This window comes from Triturus cristatus, chromosome 10 (assembly GCF_964204655.1).
Source record: "Triturus cristatus chromosome 10, aTriCri1.1, whole genome shotgun sequence".
NCBI classification, from domain to species: Eukaryota; Metazoa; Chordata; class Amphibia; order Caudata; family Salamandridae; genus Triturus; species Triturus cristatus.
Window position 1 is genome coordinate 1,221,202,080 of NC_140593.1, and position 21,351 is coordinate 1,221,223,430.

At 47.0% G+C, this 21,351-nt stretch overlaps 1 protein-coding gene across 4 annotated transcripts in view; it reads right to left on the reverse strand.

Annotated features, from left to right (window-relative positions):
* Positions 1-21,351, reverse strand: part of AVPR2 (arginine vasopressin receptor 2) — a 326,544-nt gene that overhangs the window by 21,323 nt on the left and 283,870 nt on the right. Inside the window, exon 1 of one of the 4 annotated variants that reach the window (XM_085629767.1) lies at positions 17,406-17,502. The exons of the other annotated variants lie outside the window; for them this stretch is intronic. The gene's annotated coding sequence lies outside the window, so the exon portion shown is untranslated. Of the gene's footprint in view, positions 1-17,405; positions 17,503-21,351 lie in introns of those variants that run through there. 4 annotated transcript variants of the gene reach the window in all.

A 21,351-nucleotide genomic window follows, 5' to 3' on the forward strand; every position in this document is an offset into this window, starting at 1 on the left:
GTATATTTAATGTATAATACACCCCCTCAAACAACAGCAAAGTATATTTAATGTATAATACACCCCCTCAAACAGCAGCAGAGTATATTTAATGTATTGTACACCCCCTCAAACAGCAGCAAAGTATATTTAATGTATTGTACACCCCCTCAAACAGCAGCAACGTATATTTAATGTATAATACACCCCCTCAAACAGCAGCAAAATATGTTTAATGTATTGTACACCCCCTCAAACAGCTGCAACGTATATTTAATGTATAATACACCCCTCAAACAGCAGCAAAGTATATTTAATGTATTGTACACCCCCTCAAACAGCAGCAACGTATATTTAATGTATAATACACCCCCTCAAACAGCAGCAAAGTATATTTAATGTATAATACACCCCCAAACAGCAGCAAAGTTGTACACCCCCTCCAATAGCAGCAACGTATATTTAATGTATAATACACCCCCAAACAGCAGCAAAGTTGTACACCCCCTCAAACAGCAGCAACGTATATTTAATGTATAATACACCCCCTCAAACAGCAGCAACATATGTGTAATGTATTGTACACCCCCTCAAAGAGCAGCAACGTATATTTAATGTATAATACACCCCCTCAAACTGCAGCAACGTATATTTAATGTATAATACACCCCCTCAAACAGCAGCAAAGTATGTTTAATGTATTGTACACCCCCTCAAACAGCAGCAAAGTATATTTAATGTATAATACACCCCCAAACAGTAGCAAAGTTGTACACCCCCTCCAACAGCAACAAAGTATGTTTAATGTATTGTACACCCCCTCCAATAGCAGCAAAGTATATTTAATGTATAATACACCACCTCAAACAGCTGCAACGTATATTTAATGTATTGTACACCCCCTCAAACAGCAGCAAAGTATATTTAATGTATAATACACCACCTCAAACAGCAGCAACGTATATTTAATGTATAATAAACCACATCAAACAGCAGCAACGTATATTTAATATATAATACACCTCCTCAAACAGCAGCAAAGTATATTTAATGTATAATACACCACCTCAAACAGCAGCAACGTATATTTAATGTATAATACACCCCCTCAAACAGCAGCAACGTATGTTTAATGTATTGTACACCCCCTCGAACAGCAGCAACGTATATGTAATATATAATACACCCCCTCAAACAGCAGCAACGTATGTTTAATGTATTGTACACCCCCTCAAACAGCAGCAACGTATATTTAATGTATAATACACCACCTCAAACAGCAGCAACGTATATTTAATGTATAATACACCCCCTCAAACAGCAGCAAAGTATATTTAATGTATTGTACAACCCCTCGAACAGCAGCAACGTATATTTAATGTATAATACACCCCCTCAAACAGCAGCAAAGTATATTTAATGTATAATACACCCCCTCAAACAGCAGCAACGTATGTTTAATGTATTGTACACCCCCTCAAACAGCAGCAACTTATGTTTAATGTATAATGCACCACCTCAAACAGCAGCAACGTATATTTAATGTATAATACACCCCCTCAAACAGCAGCAAAGTATATTTAATGTATTGTACACCCCCTCGAACAGCAGCAACGTATATTTAATGTATAATACACCACCTCAAACAGCAGCAAAGTATATTTAATGTATTGTACACCCCCTCAAACAGCAGCAATGTATATTTAATGTATAATACACCCCCTCAAACAGCAGCAAAGTATATTTAATGTATTGTACACCCCCTCAAACAGCAGCAAAGTATATTTAATGTATAATACACCACCTCAAACAGCAGCAAAGTATGTTTAATGTATTGTACACCCCCTCAAACAGCAGCAACGTATATTTAATGTATAATACACCCCCTCAAACAGCAGCAAAGTATATTTAATGTATAATACACCCCCAAACAGCAGCAAAGTTGTACACCCCCTCAAACAGCAGCAACGTATATTTAATGTATAATACACCCCCTCAAACAGCAGCAACATATGTGTAATGTATTGTACACCCCCTCAAACAGCAGCAACGTATATTTAATGTATAATACACCCCCTCAAACTGCAGCAACGTATATTTAATGTATAATACACCCCCTCAAACAGCAGCAAAGTATGTTTAATGTATTGTACACCCCCTCAAACAGCAGCAAAGTATATTTAATGTATAATACACCCCCAAACAGCAGCAAAGTTGTACACCCCCTCCAACAGCAACAAAGTATATTTAATGTATTGTTCACCCCCTCCAATAGCAGCAAAGTATATTTAATGTATAATACACCACCTTAAACAGCTGCAACGTATATTTAATGTATTGTACACCCCCACAAACAGCAGCAAAGTATATTTAATGTATAATACACCACCTCAAACAGCAGCAACGTATATTTAATGTATAATAAACCACATCAAACAGCAGCAACGTATATTTAATATATAATACACCTCCTCAAACAGCAGCAAAGTATATTTAATGTATAATACACCACCTCAAACAGCTGCAACGTATATTTAATGTATTGTACACCCCCTCAAACAGCAGCAAAGTATATTTAATGTATAATACACCACCTCAAAGAGCAGCAACGTATATTTAATGTATAATACACCCCCTCAAACAGCAGCAACGTATGTTTAATGTATTGTACACCCCCTCGAACAGCAGCAACGTATATGTAATATATAATACACCCCCTCAAACAGCAGCAACGTATGTTTAATGTATTGTACACCCCCTCAAACAGCAGCAACGTATATTTAATGTATAATACACCACCTCAAACAGCAGCAACGTATATTTAATGTATAATACACCCCCTCAAACAGCAGCAAAGTATATTTAATGTATTGTACAACCCCTCCAACAGCAGCAACGTATATTTAATGTATAATACACCCCCTCAAACAGCAGCAAAGTATATTTAATGTATAATATACCCCCTCAAACAGCAGCAACGTATGTTTAATGTATTGTACACCCCCTCAAACAGCAGCAACGTATGTTTAATGTATAATGCACCACCTCAAACAGCAGCAACGTATATTTAATGTATAATACACCCCCTCAAACAGCAGCAAAGTATATTTAATGTATTGTACACCCCCTCGAACAGCAGCAACGTATATTTAATGTATAATACACCCTCTCAAACAGCAGCAACGTATATTTAATGTATTGTACACCCCCTCAAACAGCAGCAACGTATATTTAATGTATAATACACCACCTCATACAGCAGCAAAGTATATTTAATGTATTGTACACCCCCTCAAACAGCAGCGATGTATATTTAATGTATAATACACCCCCTCAAACAGCAGCAAAGTATATTTAATGTATTGTACACCCCCTCAAACAGCAGCAAAGTATATTTAATGTATAATACACCACCTCAAACAGCAGCAAAGTATGTTTAATGTATTGTACACCCCCTCAAACAGCAGCAACGTATATTTAATGTATAATACACCACCTCAAACAGTAGCAAAGTATATTTAATGTATAATACACCCCCTCAAACAGCAGCAAAGTATATTTAATGTATAATACACCCCCTCAAACAGCAGCAGAGTATATTTAATGTATTGTAAACCCCCTCAAACAGCAGCAAAGTATATTTAATGTATTGTACACCCCCTCAAACAGCCTCAACGTATATTTAATGTATAATACACCCCCTCAAACAGCAGCAAATATGTTTAATGTATTGTACACCCCCTCAAACAGCTGCAACGTATATTTAATGTATAATACACCCCTCAAACAGCAGCAAAGTATATTTAATGTATTGTACACCCCCTCAAACAGCAGCAACGTATATTTAATGTATAATACACCCCCTCAAACAGCAGCAAAGTATATTTAATGTATAATACACCCCCAAACAGCAGCAAAGTTGTACACCCCCTCCAATAGCAGTAACGTATATTTAATGTATAATACACCCCCAAACAGCAGCAAAGTTGTATACCCCCTCAAACAGCAGCAAAGTATATTTAATGCATTGTACACCCCCTCAAACAGCAGCAACGTATATTTAATGTATAATACACCCCCTCAAACAGCAGCAACATATGTGTAATGTATTGTACACCCCCTCAAACAGCAGCAACGTATATTTAATGTATAATACACCCCACAAACAGCAGCAAAGTATATTTAATGTATTGTACACCCCCTCAAACAGCAGCAAAGTATATTTAATGTATAATACACCCCCAAACAGCAGCAAAGTTGTACACCCCCTCCAACAGCAACAAAGTATATTTAATGTATTGTACACCCCCTCCAATAGCAGCAAAGTATATTTAATGTATAATACACCCCCCAAACAGCAGCAACGTATATTTAATGTATTGTACACCCCCTCAAACAGCAGCAACGTATATTTAATGTATAATACACCCCCAAACAGCAGCAAAGTTGTACACCCCCTCCAACAGCAACAAAGTATATTTAATGTATTGTACACCCCCCCAAACAGCAGCAAAGTATATTTAATGTATAATACACGCCCTCAAACAGCAGCAAAGTGTATTTAATGACAGTGTATTGCAACATTTCTATAGCTAGCTGCCCTGCGTGGGGTCTGTGGTGAAAGGGTGTCTTGGCATTTGAGTCTGGTTGAGACGTCTTTCCATGGAGGGTGATGACCTCTGAGGTGCTGTCATCTTGCCACGGGACATAGCGCTTAGAAGCAGTGTGCTGGGTGAAGAAGTGTGGTTTTCTGTAAGCTGGCAGCTTTGAGCAGGTCTGCAGGGAAGGGGCAGTGCCACCACACATGGCAACATTAGTTACAAACAGAGAGGGAGATTTTGAAAACAAATTAGGGGGGGGGCGGCTGCATCCCCCCCCCCTTTCGCTGAAGCAGAGGCAACGCCCGGGCGCCTCTATAGGGTCTGTTGGTTTCTATGCGCCACCTTCACTGGCAGGCCCAAGGCAGGAGACGCTGGGTGCACACATGTAAGGTTGAGGTTACACGAGCCTCCCACCAGGGGACCAGGCTCCTAGCTCAGCCTCTCTGAACCAGTGCCACCCTCTGCACCCCCTCCCCTCGCAGCGCCCATCCTGAATCACAGCTTTCCAAGGCTGAGCTTGGGACACAAGGACAGGGGAGGGCCGGGCGCTGCAGGCTGGTGAGTAAGCCCTGACAAATGTATTTCAAGCCTGGCCGATTATTTTCATACTATTTTAAGAGAAGAGGCCGTCTAAAGCGCAAACTGTGAAAATAAGTGCTTCGAGGCGCTGTGCCAGTTGAATTACAGCGTGAATTCCAAGCAAGGGAACAAGTTAGGCAGGGCATAGCCTCACCTCGAGAGACCAGAGAGAGAGGGTCTTGGCGCTAGATTGGAGCTCAGACATTTACACGAGTTGCCACACACCTGATCCCTGGTGGATGGAAAGCGTGCGCACGGCTCGTCTTGGGGGGGGGGGGGGGTGGGGGGGGGCCTGTAGTGAAACCAGCATGGATTGGGCGTCTACATTAGGAGTTGTTCGTGGTTCTGGCCGTGTTTTGGGTCCGGCTCAGGGCCGGACTGGGAACCGAAACCGGCCATGGCAAAGTGCTCGGCCGGCCCCCTGGGGCCTGGTTGGTGCCGCCGAGCTCTTTGCCAGGGCCGGTTTTCGGCCGATTTTGTTACAGGGCCGATTTTGCAGCTATGCTGCAAAAACGGCCCTGTAACAAAAACAGCCCCCATGGGCCCAAAACCGGCCCCCACCCGCGCAGCGCACCGGGGGATTGCCCGGTGCCCGCTACGGCCAGTCCGGCCCTGGTCCGACTCCTGAGAGTTTTCTTTTTGTGGAGTTTTATATAGCGCTAACTAGACCCGGAGGTATCAGGGCGCTTTACATGGGAAGCAGTTACGTTACATACAGAGGCATTCATTAGGTCTCGCCTACGCAGTGCCCATGCGTTGCTTAGGAGGGGACCTTTTGCAATCGATCAGCATTTTGGCTAAAAGTGTGCACATTTTGCATTGCTTTCTATTGCAACGCGTGCACGTTTGGCGTTTCCCTTGCGGGAGCGAGCATCGGCACCATCTGTTTGTAATTATCTTGAAAACAGATGGTGCCCCTGCTCGCTCCCGCAAGGGAAACACTGTGTGCGTCTGGTCCATGCGACACGTCCTGTGGTCACTTAGAGACTGTTTTTTCTTTCTTTCTTTTCAAATTTAACTTTATTGTTTCTGGCTTACGGCTCTGCCTCTCCTGCCCTTTCTCCTCACTGCGGAGCTTTCCTGACTGACGCCTATTGTCCAATTTCTGCTGTCTCTTTTTGCCATTGGCTGCCTGTGTTGCCTCTTGGTACTACGTGCAGGTCAGGCAAGTCGTGTTGCTTCAGGGCCGGACTGGGAACCAAAACCGGCCCTGGCAATGTGCTCGGCCGGCCCCCTGGGCTTGGGGGTGCCGCCGAGCCAGGGCCGGAGTGGGAACCGAAACTGGCCCTGGCAAAGTACTCGGCCGGCCCCCAGGGCTTGGGGGTGCCGCCGAGCCAGGGCCGGAGTGGGAACCGAAACCGGCCCTGGCAAAGTGCTCGGCCGGCCCCCTGGGGCCTGGTTGGTGCCGCCGAGCTCTTTGCCAGGGCCGGTTTTCGGCCGATTTTGTTACAGGGCCGATTTTGCAGCTATGCTGCAAAAACGGCCCTGTAACAAAAACAGCCCCCATGGGCCCAAAACCGGCCCCCACCCGCGCAGCGCACCGGGGGATTGCCCGGTGCCCGCTACGGCCAGTCCGGCCCTGGTCCGACTCCTGAGGGTTTTCTTTTTGTGGAGTTTTATATAGCGCTAACTAGACCCGGAGGTATCAGGGCGCTTTACATGGGAAGCAGTTACGTTACATACAGAGGCATTCATTAGGTCTCGCCTACGCAGTGCCCATGCGTTGCTTAGGAGGGGACCTTTTGCAATTGATCAGCATTTTGGCTAAAAGTGTGCACATTTTGCATTGCTTTCTATTGCAACGCGTGCACGTTTGGCGTTTCCCTTGCGGGAGCGAGCATCGGCACCATCTGTTTGTAATTATCTTGAAAACAGATGGTGCCCCTGCTCGCTCCCGCAAGGGAAACACTGTGTGCGTCTGGTCCATGCGACGCGTCCTGTGGTCACTTAGAGACTGTTTTTTCTTTCTTTCTTTTCAAATTTAACTTTATTGTTCCTGGCTTACGGTTCTGCCTCTCCTGCCCTTTCTCCTCACTGCGGAGCTTTCCTGACTGACGCCTATTGTCCAATTTCTGCTGTCTCTTTTTGCCATTGGATGCCTGTGTTGCCTCTTGGTACTACGTGCAGGTCAGGCAAGTCGTGTTGCTTCAGGGCCGGACTGGGAACCAAAACCGGCTCTGGCAATGTGCTCGGCCGGCCCCCTGGGCTTGGGGGTGCCGCCGAGCCAGGGCCGGAGTGGGAACCGAAACCGGCCCTGGCAAAGTACTCGGCCGGCCCCCATGGCTTGGGGGTGCCGCCGAGCCAGGGCCGGAGTGGGAACCGAAACCGGCCCTGGCAAAGTGCTCGGCCGGCCCCCTGGGGCCTGGTTGGTGCCGCCGAGCTCTTTGCCAGGGCCGGTTTTCGGCCGATTTTGTTACAGGGCCGATTTTGCAGCTATGCTGCAAAAACGGCCCTGTAACAAAAACAGCCCCCATGGGCCCAAAACCGGCCCCCACCCGCGCAGCGCACCGGGGGATTGCCCGGTGCCCGCTACGGCCAGTCCGGCCCTGGTCCGACTCCTGAGGGTTTTCTTTTTGTGGAGTTTTATATAGCGCTAACTAGACCCGGAGGTATCAGGGCGCTTTACATGGGAAGCAGTTACGTTACATACAGAGGCATTCATTAGGTCTCGCCTACGCAGTGCCCATGCGTTGCTTAGGAGGGGACCTTTTGCAATCGATCAGCATTTTGGCTAAAAGTGTGCACATTTTGCATTGCTTTCTATTGCAACGCGTGCACGTTTGGCGTTTCCCTTGCGGGAGCGAGCATCGGCACCATCTGTTTGTAATTATCTTGAAAACAGATGGTGCCCCTGCTCGCTCCCGCAAGGGAAACACTGTGTGCGTCTGGTCCATGCGACGCGTCCTGTGGTCACTTAGAGACTGTTTTTTCTTTCTTTCTTTTCAAATTTAACTTTATTGTTCCTGGCTTACGGCTCTGCCTCTCCTGCCCTTTCTCCTCACTGCGGAGCTTTCCTGACTGACGCCTATTGTCCAATTTCTGCTGTCTCTTTTTGCCATTGGCTGCCTGTGTTGCCTCTTGGTACTACGTGCAGGTCAGGCAAGTCGTGTTGCTTCTTCCAGCCTCAATGGGAGTCCTCGCCTGCTTCCTCCAGGTCATTTGCTGGTTTTATCTTCTTCACGTGGCCCAGGCAATCAGAACTTTGCTCCTCGTACCCAGGCAATGTCGTCTGGCAACTGAGTCGTCCTACGCTGACTCGCACAGCATATTGTCAGCTGATTTCTCCTTGTTTTCGCCAGCTCTGTTCTGTTGGTTTGTGCAACTTTCGCTCATGCTGATTAGCACAACTCTGCTTAGTGGCTGCATGCTTCAAGCTTTGCGTTGCTTTTGTTTACTCTGTGCGAGTGCGAGTTCTACTACGCGCAATCTTGTGGAGGTGGGGTGGAGGAGACGTGCATGGGGACCAGACACACACATCAGCCACAGTGCTCTACAACATAGCCAAAAGTTGTGGCTAAACACATAAGGTCCCAAAAACGAGACCTCTTGGCTATGCCAATGCTTGTTTTTGTTAGGCACGGGGAGATTAAATGATTTGCCCAGAATCACAGAATGTTGAGCGTCCCTGCTGAAACTCGAACCCGGTTCCCCAGCTCCGAGGTCGATCCCCCTATCCGTTAGGCCACATTCTGGTTCTCGGGGTTAAAACCCCACCTTCCACCAAGGAACTCTTTTTTCACAGCAAAGATTGTAATTGTGACAATGGACCAAGCCCTGGTGTTTGCACTGACAGAGAGCTGGGGCTGGGGGGGACTAGTGCCACAGCAGCGGTGGTCCCCAGGCACTGACCATCGGCCTGCGGGGTGGTGAGGGCGGGCCAGGTCGCAGGGCACGAAGTGTGAGGGCACAGCACCGTCCCTCAAAGAGTGCAGAGGGCACAGTGGGCCTAAGAGGGTCAGAGAGAAGGGAAGGACAAGCGCTCTCTTTGGGGCACTCAGATGTGTGGGCAAGGAGCCACGCCCCTTGGCACTGTCACTCGATTCTCCCTTGGCAGAAAGGCAAAATACCTCTCCGTAATTTAAGGTGGTGAAATAACATTTTCACCACGGCGGCCACGTGAAAGGTCGTGATGAAATCTGCTTTCCAGATAGCAAGGTGGTTTTCACGGCCCTTTTCAGCACCAACCGAGATTGCTGCTGAGGGCTAAAAATAATAAACGTGTTTGTCCGAGAATGCATAATAGCAGAGGGCGTGCCCTTTCTACCCACCGTGACGGTGCTGCAGGCTGCGATGTGGGGACGGTATGTGATGGAGCAATTTGTGGCCAGTTTCATTTACCACCCGCTTCCCATCACTTGGTAATACCAGCAGCTGTCGCTCACACTGCGGCTGCGTTCATTTGAGAGCAGGCTGGCACAGATAACGCAGCCATGCTTGTGGACGTCTCCATCAGCAGCGAGCGTTTAACTTTCTCGAACCTTCTAAACACAGCCACAGAAAACGCAGCCATGCTTGTGGACGTCTCCATCAGCAGCGAGCGTTTAACTTTCTCGAACCTTCTAAACACAACCACAGGAAACGCAGCCATGCTTGTGGACGTCTCCATCAGCAGCGAGCGTTTAAGTCCCCCGAGCCTTCTAAACACAACCACAGGACACGCAGCCATGCTTGTGGACGTCTCCATCAGCAGCGAGCGTTTAAGTCCCCCGAGCCTTCTAAACACAACCACAGGACACGCAGCCATGCTTGTGGACGTCTCCATCAGCAGCGAGCGTTTAACTCCCCCGGAATCTTCCAAACACTACCATAGGTAACCAGCAATAACATTGTAAAATAAACAAAAACTTAATTAAACACGACAGGGGCGGCTGGTCCAGTCTGTGAGGCTGGAAGTCCCTCTGTCTCTGCCCCAGGGCTGTCTTTATATATATGGTTTTATCAACAGGCGTCTTAGTTCCCTTCTTAATGTCCCAAAAGAGGGGTCGTCCGTATCCGAAGGTGGGCTGTGTGTGTGAGGGGGCAGGCTCCCAGATCTTGGCGGTCCTTCCAGTAAATGATGGAGAGATGGTTCTTTGAGTCTTAAACAGAGGTGGCCCAGGATTGGGGATTTGGAGCTATAAGGGGAGCCCCCCAAACCCCGCGCCCCACCCCCCAGCGGTGGTTAATGCTATATATGGGGCACTGGGGTTCCCCAGTGTGTGGTTTACTGGGTGAAATAGCTCTGGGAGGGGCTTTTGAATCAACAATCCAAGCCACCGCTGGACAGTAAACCGATCTATTTGGCACGTTTCACAGCGTATCACTCCCTACTTAACATCATGATAACCTTTTATTTTGGTGGAAACGAGCAAACTGAATTGTAGTCAGTGGTACCCGGTGATATGAGGGTAGCAAAGGGAGGCGCTGCGTTCCAAACCTGGGTGGGCTTGTAAGTCTTGACAGGGGGTTCTGTCTGTTGAGATGAATTTGTGTTCACGACAGGGAGGGCAGGTTGAGATGACGGATTCTGACGTGGAAGGTATGTTCCAGCCTTGAACCAGCCCTGGGAATCTTTGATGTCAGGTCTTAGAGCCATGCCATGTGTGACGTCAGAGGGTGTGCGCCACGCTGTATCTGGCGTTACTGTCATACGAGTCCATACGGTCTGCTTGACACTAACCAAAAATCACGCTTGGGTATTGTATTCATGCGCAAACGAAAGGACAGAAAGAAACGAGTTCTTGAATCCACGGCGCTTACGTCACTCGTGTCTGATATGTCTGTAAAGCACCATTGACCTCACGCATCACCACACGTCACTTATTCTTCACTACAGTCGCTACTGTATCGCCGTCATTCCATGTTCTTATGACAGCCACATTCATCTCCATTGTAAATAGCAAAAGAGTAAACAACGCTACCTTCGACAAGTCTCTCTGCGCTCACGCTGTGTTCTCGCTGTAAGGTTTTATTCCTTCTTTCAAAAATCACTTGTGGATAACAAATTGACATTTTCTTTTGCATCGCGTGCAAAGATCGAAGCAATTGTATTTCCCAACAGAACCACGTGTTTTATATCTTGTATCTGGCGACAACTAGACTTTTTACTAGCCCTGGGCGGTGTACCCCGCTCCGTTCGCAGTTTGTGGCGTTCTGAAAAACTCTGCTTCACGTAGCGGAGCAGAGTTTTACCCCGCTCGCTCTTGTCAAAGTCATGCGAGCGATGAAAATACACCTCCGGGCAAGATTTCTCAACGTGGGTGGTCAGATTTCTCAACGTGGGTGGTCAGATTTCTCAACGTGGGTGGTCAGATTTCTCAACATGGGTGGTCAGATTTCTCAACGTGTGTGGTCAGATTTCTCAACATGTGTGGTCAGATTTCTCAACATGGGTGGTCAGATTTCTCAACGTGGGTGGTCAGATTTCTCAACGTGTGTGGCAAGATTTCTCAACGTGGGTGGTCAGATTTCTCAACGTGGGTGGTCAGATTTCTCAACGTGGGTGGCAAGATTTCTCAACGTGGGTGGTCAGATTTCTCAACATGGGTGGTCAGATTTCTCAACGTGGGTGGTCAGATTTCTCAACGTGGGTGGTCAGATTTCTCAACGTGGGTGGTCAGATTTCTCAACGTGGGTGGTCAGATTTCTCAACGTGGGTGGTCAGATTTCTCAATGTGGGCAGTCGCGGGTGGTCTGCTTGCGTTGACAAACCTTCCGTTCGCTTTGAGAAAGTTGCCGCTCTGGTAGAAAATCTACGCAAGCGTCAAGATAAGAAGCAGCGTCCTCTTGCGCTGCGCATGCACGGGGCCGCCCGCGCGGATTTTACAGCGCGGGACAAACACCTGGCACTGAAAATCAACGCAAATGGCATGACCAAACGCACTCCCCTGCTTGTGGAACTCTGTGTAGCGCGTGGAGTTTTTTGGTCACTCACAACTCCACTCAGGCCTACTTTTTACAGCCAGTAGGCTTGAGTTCATCAGGCGTAGACATCCCGGTGACGCTGCTGAAACACCTGTGCTGTGGACATTGATGAACAGTAACGCCCCTCCCTCTCCTTTCAATGACAGTGAAGAGTTTCCACTACCGTCTTCAGCCTGTTGGATGAACAATGGACGCGCTCGGATGGCCACTAATGTCCAACCCAACCAGGTCTGTTCTCTTTACCCGATGGGTCCTGTTAACCGTAGAGGTTTAACCGAACTCTCTTCAACCTACGCTTGGCAGCCACACTTACCTACCTAGTACCTAACCTGTGCATTCCAAGTCCTTAACTAAGTCACTAACACTCTACTCACCGTGGAGGGCCACCTACTCACTGCGGAGGGCCACCTACTCACTGCGGAGGGCCACCTACTCACCTTGGAGGGTCACCAGGACATTTCTTGTGCGCACTCCACCAAATACGACCTTCTATCCCTCACTGGGCAATAACTCCCTCTCTTCTTATCACCTAATGCAGTAACTATACTTACATATGGTATAGATCACCTTATCTCTGATTAAGTAGCCTCTCTGTCCCATACTAACAGGAGATTAACCTACACAGTTTGGATAAGAATTAATCTTGCTGAAATACTCTCTCCCGGGCTTGAGAGGTTTCTAATTGACGTGACTAACTGTTATTTGAAATTCACTAAGGTAACTTAACAAAAGGCAGTTTACCAAGTTCGTCATAGGTCAGTATATTACCACCGTATAAAATATGCTAACCTCGTCACCACCTATATTGAAATTCTCCGCTGGCATTGACCAATGCTTTCTCGGTCTCACGTGTCCTTCACTTTCCCACTATGTTGCTCTTGGGTTTGGGGGAGGTTTAGGGTTGTTGTAGTTTTTGGGGGGTTTCTCTTAATGCTTTTGTTTCTCTCAAGCTCACTCTACCTGTGGAGATGGGTCTCCATCAAGGTGGCCTTAGCTTTGCTCTACTCACCCTACTACACAAGCCCGTCTACCATCTTCCCTTTCCTTCCCACCTCCTTCCCTACTACAGTTCCTCACGCCTCTATTTTTGTAAGGTCTCTGCATATCAGTCCCTTATCAGCAATACAAAACATCATATTTCATTTCTGCATAGTATGTCTTTGGTTTACCCCAACGCTGCAAACGCCCACGTAAAGCACAATGTCTCATTCCACGGCGACAAATAGATCTTTTAAAATTCTGTCACTTAATACCAAGGGACTAAACCACCCAGTCAAACGTAAAAACATTTTAGACTATTGTCACAAACTAAAAGGGGACATTAAACTCCTATTGGTGACAAAAATTGGACCAACATAAACAAGAAGAGCGTAACATTCCTGGATCCAAGATCGCATCTACTCCTCAGCACCCAACAAAAAAGCTAGACTAAACCCCATTGAATCCCTCCACAATGACAAAGGTAGATGGTTAATTCCAAATTAAATAAAGATGTGACAACCCTCATTGTGTCAACATATAAACAGTTACCAGTGAAGATTCGCAATTGTGGATAGACCATAACAAAAAACTGTCTGAAATCCCACCCAATGCAATTGAATTCTTGGAGGAGATTTCAAACTCCCCTGGGACACTACTTTGGAGAGACTCTCCACTTGTAATTAAAAACACACAAGTCACATGCCCTATATGAAGATTACAACCTTACCGACATACGGCGTCTTTACAATCCAACTGGTAGTAAAAAAAAGAAATTCTCACCCACAAAATACATTTTCCATAATAAACTATCTCCTGTGTCGCCACCCACTTACATCACAATCGCCCAACCCTTACATAGAACCCACACTTATTTCAGACCATGCTTGCATACCTCTAAACATCACTCTATCCACGCAAGAACCCAAGAACGGATCATCGAGAACAAATTACTATATCCTTAAAGACCGAACTGCTGCAAAATCAATAAATGATGCAATCCTCACCTTTTTCCAAGGAAAATGCATCCCCAGGTCTATCTCCTGAAATCATATGGGATGCAATGAAAGCCACCATCAGAGGCAAAATCATAGGAATATTGACCAGAAAACTCAAAGAGGCAAACCACAAACGGCTAGAATCCAAAATGAAACATCTTGTACTAGAAAGGTATAGATAACACCCAAAATAAAACTCACCAAATATGAATACAATAACATTCTGAGTGAGAGAGCCCACAAATCGTCCACGAACTTTAAGTGCAATAAACTTTTAGAACTTAATAAAAGTTTAACACTCTCCCTCAAAACTAAAAACAAGATTCCCGTAAAGGTAAACATGGTACCATTCATACAGAGTCTAATGAAATTTCGGACCCCTTTCCTTCCTTCTACACAGACCTCTACAACCCCAAATAGACAGTCTTTGTTAACCACTGCAAAGAATCGACAGTTTGAACATCCCAGTACTCTCTGGCAAAGTTTACCGTAGTCCCTTCACTGTTCCTTCTTTCGATAGAACTTCTACTTCGTGATATCAGGAATAATGCCAGGATCGAGGGAATTCCCTTTCCTTTTGGTGCCTAGAAACTAGCGGCGTATGCAGACGGCGTTTTAATATTCTATTCAGACGCGGAGGTGGTGATCCCAGAATCCTTAAAAATAATAGACAAATATGGTAGTGTATCAGGATGTTCCCATAACCAAGCAAAAACAAAATCTTCCACTTCAATATCTGATGTATCTCACATAAGGCGTCCCACTCACACCTTAAATGCCAATCTAACCGTCTGAAATAGCTGGGCATTGAGTTTAGAACCAATCTGGATCTCTCCGGAGGACACATTGAATCTTCCTTATTGAACAAAGTCAAGGAGCTCCAAGAATCCTGGTCACCCAGACATATCACATGGTGAGGCCGGGGAGAAACTCTTAAAATGATGGTGGCACGACTAATTAACATTATACAGGGATGTCCCCCCCACTCCTTTCCTCAAACTTTCATAAAACCACAAAAAAGCCTTATCAAACTTCATTTGAAAAGGTCGGAGGGCTAGAATTTCACTTAAGGAACTCAAAAAACACAAAACTAAAGGTGGACCAGGACTACCAGATTTTAACAAACACCAAACAGCCTTTCTGGTGAGAAAAGCAACATGGTGGTGAAAAAACAATGATTAATCAGGCCCCCAAGGGCTGGTATTGAATTGGACTGAATTTAACCCCTTTCCTTAATGAGCAAACTTACACCAAACACAGGTAAAGTCCCACACTCGTTCCTGACCGTTAAAAATATGACATCTGCCATTAAAAGCCTAGATACATTCATCCCAGACAAAATAAAAGGTCCAAGTGCTCCAGACTATGGTTTAACTTACACGCAACAATACACGACAACACCGTCTAGTGCGAAAAATGGGCGTCTGCGGGCATCTTTCCGATCAACGATCTTGGTACACCGGACAACACACTATCCTTTGCTACGCCATGAGAGACATTCCAGCTCCAAACAACTGGCTTCTAGAACTTCCTCAAACTCAAAGCTGCACATTGGAAAAGTGGGAATACTCACGCAACGGACTGCATCCATTTTCTGCAGAGTCTATCATGCAAAGACCCCATCGCTTCTAGAATATACACATTTATGGACCAAAGCTGTACACCAAACAATAGTCACATCCAAGGAAATTGGGAAAATCCTGCGCGGCTGAAAATATCACTCCCCCGGCTGAGTCTGAATGGGAATAAGGATGGAACTCCCTCCTCGTGTATAAGATCTCCTCACATCTTCACCAGTGCAAATACCGGGGCATTTATAGATCCGTCTGGACCCAGACAAGCTCCACAAACGGAATAACAAACTGCAACAAAAGCTGGCATTGCGCAAATGACACAGGAGACCTCGATCGCTTACCGTCCCACCGCAAGTCGAGTGGAGTGACCCTGAACACACACGCCACGTGATTGTCCACTCCAGCATCTCCCTAAAACCATCCACTGGTGACGTTAGGTCCATACGCATCAAGCCTGAGATCTACACTCAGGAAATGGGACCTCTACTGTCTTCACTTGAAACTAACCATGGGGATCAAACCCTTCCTAGCTGGCTGGAAAAATGCAAAGGGTGTCTCCCACCCCACAGGGGGGCATGGGTCTGTTTCAGAGGAGGTGCTGACAGCAAGACCCATAGTCAACACATCTCTAAATCTTCCACAGCCTTAAGAACAAACTAGACACATACTTAGAAAAGACCAACCCCCCCCCGAACAAACACGCACCAGGAGACACTTTACTGCCCCACACTAAAATACTTAGATATTAACTCTTGTGTTAGCACCTCTTTCCTTGTGCACACCCCCTTCCTCCCCCACTCTCCTGTTCTTCCCCTCGGTTGAGGGGACTCTGGAAGAACGTCGGTGCTAAATTTGCAAAAAACATAAGTGGCCTGGTCCTAGTCGGGGGCCACTTCTGCGTGGACCGCCCGTTACTGCTGTCAGCACTGCCAGTTACAGTAACAACATAACTACCGACCACCACTCGCCTACAAATGTGACAATTCCAGGCTCCCAAAGGTAAGAATGGCTTTGACAGCCGTTACTAGTCATTCATCGTGTATATTTAATTAATAAACAATTGTTGCTGTGCTTGTCTCTAAATGAAACAAACAGCGCCACCATGTGACAAACTGTCATAAGTGCCGGCGCTGACAATGAAGTGCCGGTGCTGAGCACAGGAAACAACCGGCTCAAATTAAGCGCTGATTTAGAACTGGAAGGGGAGCAGCGACTGGAGCGAAGGATGGCAGCGAATGTATAAATGAGCCAGCTGAGTGAGGCCTGGGTCTTTCTTCCATGTTGAGATAAGTGACCCTGTGCTGCGACGGACGCGTGTTCAATTCTTTGGTGACCCACTTGGGGGTGGCTTTCAGAGGCACCCCCAATGGTTTCACATGATTCACCCCCTTTTGCCTCAAGTTTGGGGGGCAGCTCATGTTCTTGTGGATTTGGGTTTGGGGAACTTGGTGGACTTGATGTCTATGCAAACTATATGTAGGAACAGAAGCTGCAGCGGGAGAGGGGTACAAAAGCGCCAAGTGAAGTGTGGGTTGAAACAAGGCTCTATGTGATAGGCGTGTCCGTGGAGGAACTCTAGCCAAGCGCCTTCGCTGAGGTCCAGCACGCGTAGAGATTGAAACTGGGTTTCTTAAAGAAAAGTGTTTTACATCTTTTAACACAGTTTAACCAAATAATTTAGATCTTGGTCGTTACAAAAATAACAAAAATACACAGGAGTTCAAAAGAGAGTTGAAATTGTAAGGACATAAAAAGTTAACACATCTCAAAGTGCAGTCCCCAAAGCAACTTACTGTGGCGAGGCCGCCGCTGCCGTCCGCCCGAGAGGCAGCCGTGGTAACTCTGCTGTCAGCGTGTGGACCCGCCAAAGCCCGTCGGGCTCTGCGCCCTTTATTTCGGGGCAAGGCAGGTGTGGAGGGGGCGCGGCGCTTTCTAGGTACTTCCAGTGCTGTTCTGGGCGGTGCTGCTCATTAGCACAGGTGTGGCCATACCTGAGCAATGGCGATGGCACACAGCCCGGTGTGTTTGTTTTATATAATGAGCGCCAATGCCCCAGATAGGGCTGTCCTGGCGCTAGAACGCCACGAGCCCTTTACTTCTGTGACATGACAAGTTGTGTCTTCTGGTGAGACGCACTTCCACCCCCCCCCCCTGCGTGCGGTCTGTGGATAGGCAGGAGGGGTTGCATTCCCACATTCCCCTAAGTGCGGTGAGTGGGGGCGGGGGGCCTGTCCAAAGTTCAGTGGAAGGGGCCGAAAGGTCACCAGTGCACATTAGTCTTAGTGTAGTCAGTGAAGAGGCAGCAGGGGTCAGAGGTCAGCAGATTTTAGTCCTACAAACCTCTGCGTGTGTCGGTCTGGCCCCATAAGAGCTGCCTGTGTCTATTCCAAACGTGCAGCAGGAGGTGCTGGGGTGTGTGTGGGGGGGGGGGGGGGGTAGTGCCTGTCCACCCCGGTGTGAGTTGTTCCCATACCCGGTACATGCCAGTGAGCGTCATCACCTCAGGGAGGGTCTGTGGCCTGGAAACTGGGGTTCAGTAACGTGTAACAGCCCTCAATAAATCACTGCCCACTCGATACTTTCAGTTTTTAAAAATAAATGTACTTTAATGTACACATACCTCAACACTGTAAAATTAGAAAGGTTATATAGAATATACTATTAGTAAAACAACGTAAGAAACAGAGAGCACGTTCTTAGTGGGAAGGTCAACTTAAAACTCCTCATAAAAGGGGGGTGGGGGGTGCACAAAGGATGGAAACCACATAGAGGGGGATTAACCCCTCCACCCCAGGGTGTTTCTTCTGTCTGTGGGATTCCTCGTGAACGAGCCCATGGCTCTAGCATGAAAAGTCAGGAATGCCCCTTGCATGCTGTAATGACGTAAGCATTTGGCTTTTCATCCATAAAAGCTAGGCCTACTGACTTTGACTCCATTTTTTTTTAATTTAAAAGGAAGACCTACAGCCTACAACAAACCAACCCTTTCACTACAAATATTATCATGCCTACTGACTTTGGCAAAATCAATCTCATTAACATTAGGCGTCTCACAATAGAGGCAGGCCACTCTTTAGGCAGCCCCACTATTCCATAAAACATCTACATAAGGTCCACTACGACAAGAGATAAAGATCTTTCGGTGTAGTTTAAAAATATATAGGTGCATTAACATACAGTCTATCCCTCAAACCGATAAAGCATCATTACAGCTGGACTCAGTTTCCCATCCAAAGGCGATGCGAATCCATGGTGACTCCTGCTTTGTTTACTGGTTGCTTAGGAAATCCTCTGACCCTACAGTAGATGCAGGTACTTGTTGCCCCAGGGCCCGAGCAAATGTTAGATGCCGAAGCAGGGCCGGACTGGGAACCGAAACCAGCCCTGGCAAATTGCTCGACAGGCCCCTCTGGGGGGTGGTGGGGGTGCGGCCGAGCTGTTTGCTAGGGCCGTTTTTGGCTGATTTTGTTACAGGGGGCTGATATTGCCAGCACTGGTAACAAAAACGCCCTCCCAGGGGCCCAAAACCAGCCGCCACCATGGCAGCCAACCATTAAAATGCCCGGTGCCCGTTACGGCCAGTCCGGCCCTGTGCCGAAGCCCCCCTCCTGCCCTTGGGCCCCTGCCCGCTCCCTCCTAGGAGACTTGGGGCCTGATTAGAAGCAAATGTGCTATTTATCGCACCTGCTAAAAAATGATAACTCGGGGTTCGTTATTTATTCAGTGCGAAAAATAGCACCTATTATGAGTTTCTGGGGAATAACATGCAGATTTTGGTGTTTGACGCTACACAACCTGCATGAATGGTAAATACTGTATGCTTCTCCCTGTTAAATTCAGCATGTTTGACCTTTCGAAATGTAATGAATATTTAGTTGTTCAGGTTAACACATCGGATAATTATACTTTGTGTTTACGCACGGGTGGAATTTAATGAGTAACTCGTAATCAGGCCCGTGGAGTGGACCCTGCTCTCGCTGCATCTGGGAAAAGCTGCTTCCTCTTCTTATGGCCATCGCAGGCGGTTGGTGTGGACACCCAGGTCACTCAAGGCTCCCACGCTGGTATTTAGAATTTAATCCACAAGCGTGAAGCAGTTTTTGATGATTTGGCCCCAGCCCTACAGGCCTGTCGACCCTCGAACCTGCTCCTGCTAAACCCCGGCGTCTCCAGTGGTCAGCAACCTCAAAAACCCTGGAGGACCTGACTGCTTTGTGACTCTAAAGAAACTGGGACTCCCACGAGCAGTGGTCCTGCTCAACAAGCAACAACCCGTGGCACCAGCCAGGAACCGCGAACCCTGTACACTCTGCACCCGCCAAGCCTGGCCTGTGCCTGAGTGGACAAACACCAAGAGGACGCCCCCACGGCGACTGTGACCCAGAATCCGGCACCCAAGGACCCACCTCGATGCTCCTGATGACGACTGCAGCCTCGGAACCAGGGACCCCTCCAACCGCGACCAGCTGAGGGTAAGATTTCCCGACGCGAAAAGACACCCATGCACCCGGCGCCCTGCGACCCCCTGTGCCCAGCTCCTGGGTGCCTACCTAACCTACAGCTTCCCAACTTATCTCTCGAAGTGGTGGTCGCACCTGAAGAATCTTCGTCCCCGAGCTTGCAGCCTTTGTTCATCACTGAGCTTCTCTATTGAAATCCATTAGCGCCCGACGGCTCAAAAGCACCCTGCACCCAGCCGCCCGAGTGCCCTGGGAGTGCAACCTCTACCCTAATCTACTTCCCCACTTGCCCTGAGCAAGTGACCAGGAGCCCAGCTCCCACAGCCGCATGGCCTGCTAGCCAGCAGCCACCATCCAAAGGCCCCCCTGCCGGCCATAGGCTAATATTGGGCCTAACTCTCTCTGCACCCGGCTGCCCCTGTGCCACTGAGGGTGTAACAACTGTACCTACCTGACCCTGGGAGACCTCCGAGTCTGTGCCCAGAACCTTAACTCTGCCAGTCGAGTACTTACCCAAAAGCCGATAACTCACTTTTCTTCTATAGGGTAACATTGACTGGTTTCACTTGGAAATTCTTCTGTCAAATTTTGAAACTTTAAAATATTCACCTAAAATCAGCCGAATTACGAGAACGAATTTACTCACCTGTTATTAGGAGAGATCCCAGTGCTGGATCTTGGGGCCCAGCACTGACCCTGAAAAGTAATTACAACCGTACTTACCTATAACTTGATTTTCCTCCATCGGATAACATTGCCTGTTTTTTGCCAGAAATTCGAAGTGTCGATTTTTCAAACTTATAAATATTCCTTAAAAATCGCCTGTATAACAAAAATATATTCTTTCAACTGTTTACAGGAGATGCACCAGCGCTGGATCCAGGATCCAGCACTGAGTAAGAAAAAGTAACGATAACCCTACCTACCTGCTAAGTGAATTTCCTCCCATAGGATAACATTGGTGATTCTATGTGAAAAAGTTTCTAAGTGTTAACTTTTAAAATACAATAATATTCCTTAAAAATCACAACTGTAACCAAAACGTTTTTACCCTACTGTTTACAGGAGATGTCCCAGGACTGAATCTAGGATCCAGTCCTGTGGTAAGAATAATAATCCAAAAAGTAATCTTTTCAATAGGCAATTGACTTTTGAATGCAACAGTCACAGTTGTTGCAATGGGCAACACAATTTCAAACACAATTATACATTGAGCTCAATGGGAATTTCTAGTTCAATACAAATATTGAACTAGAAATTCCCATTGAGCTCAATGTAT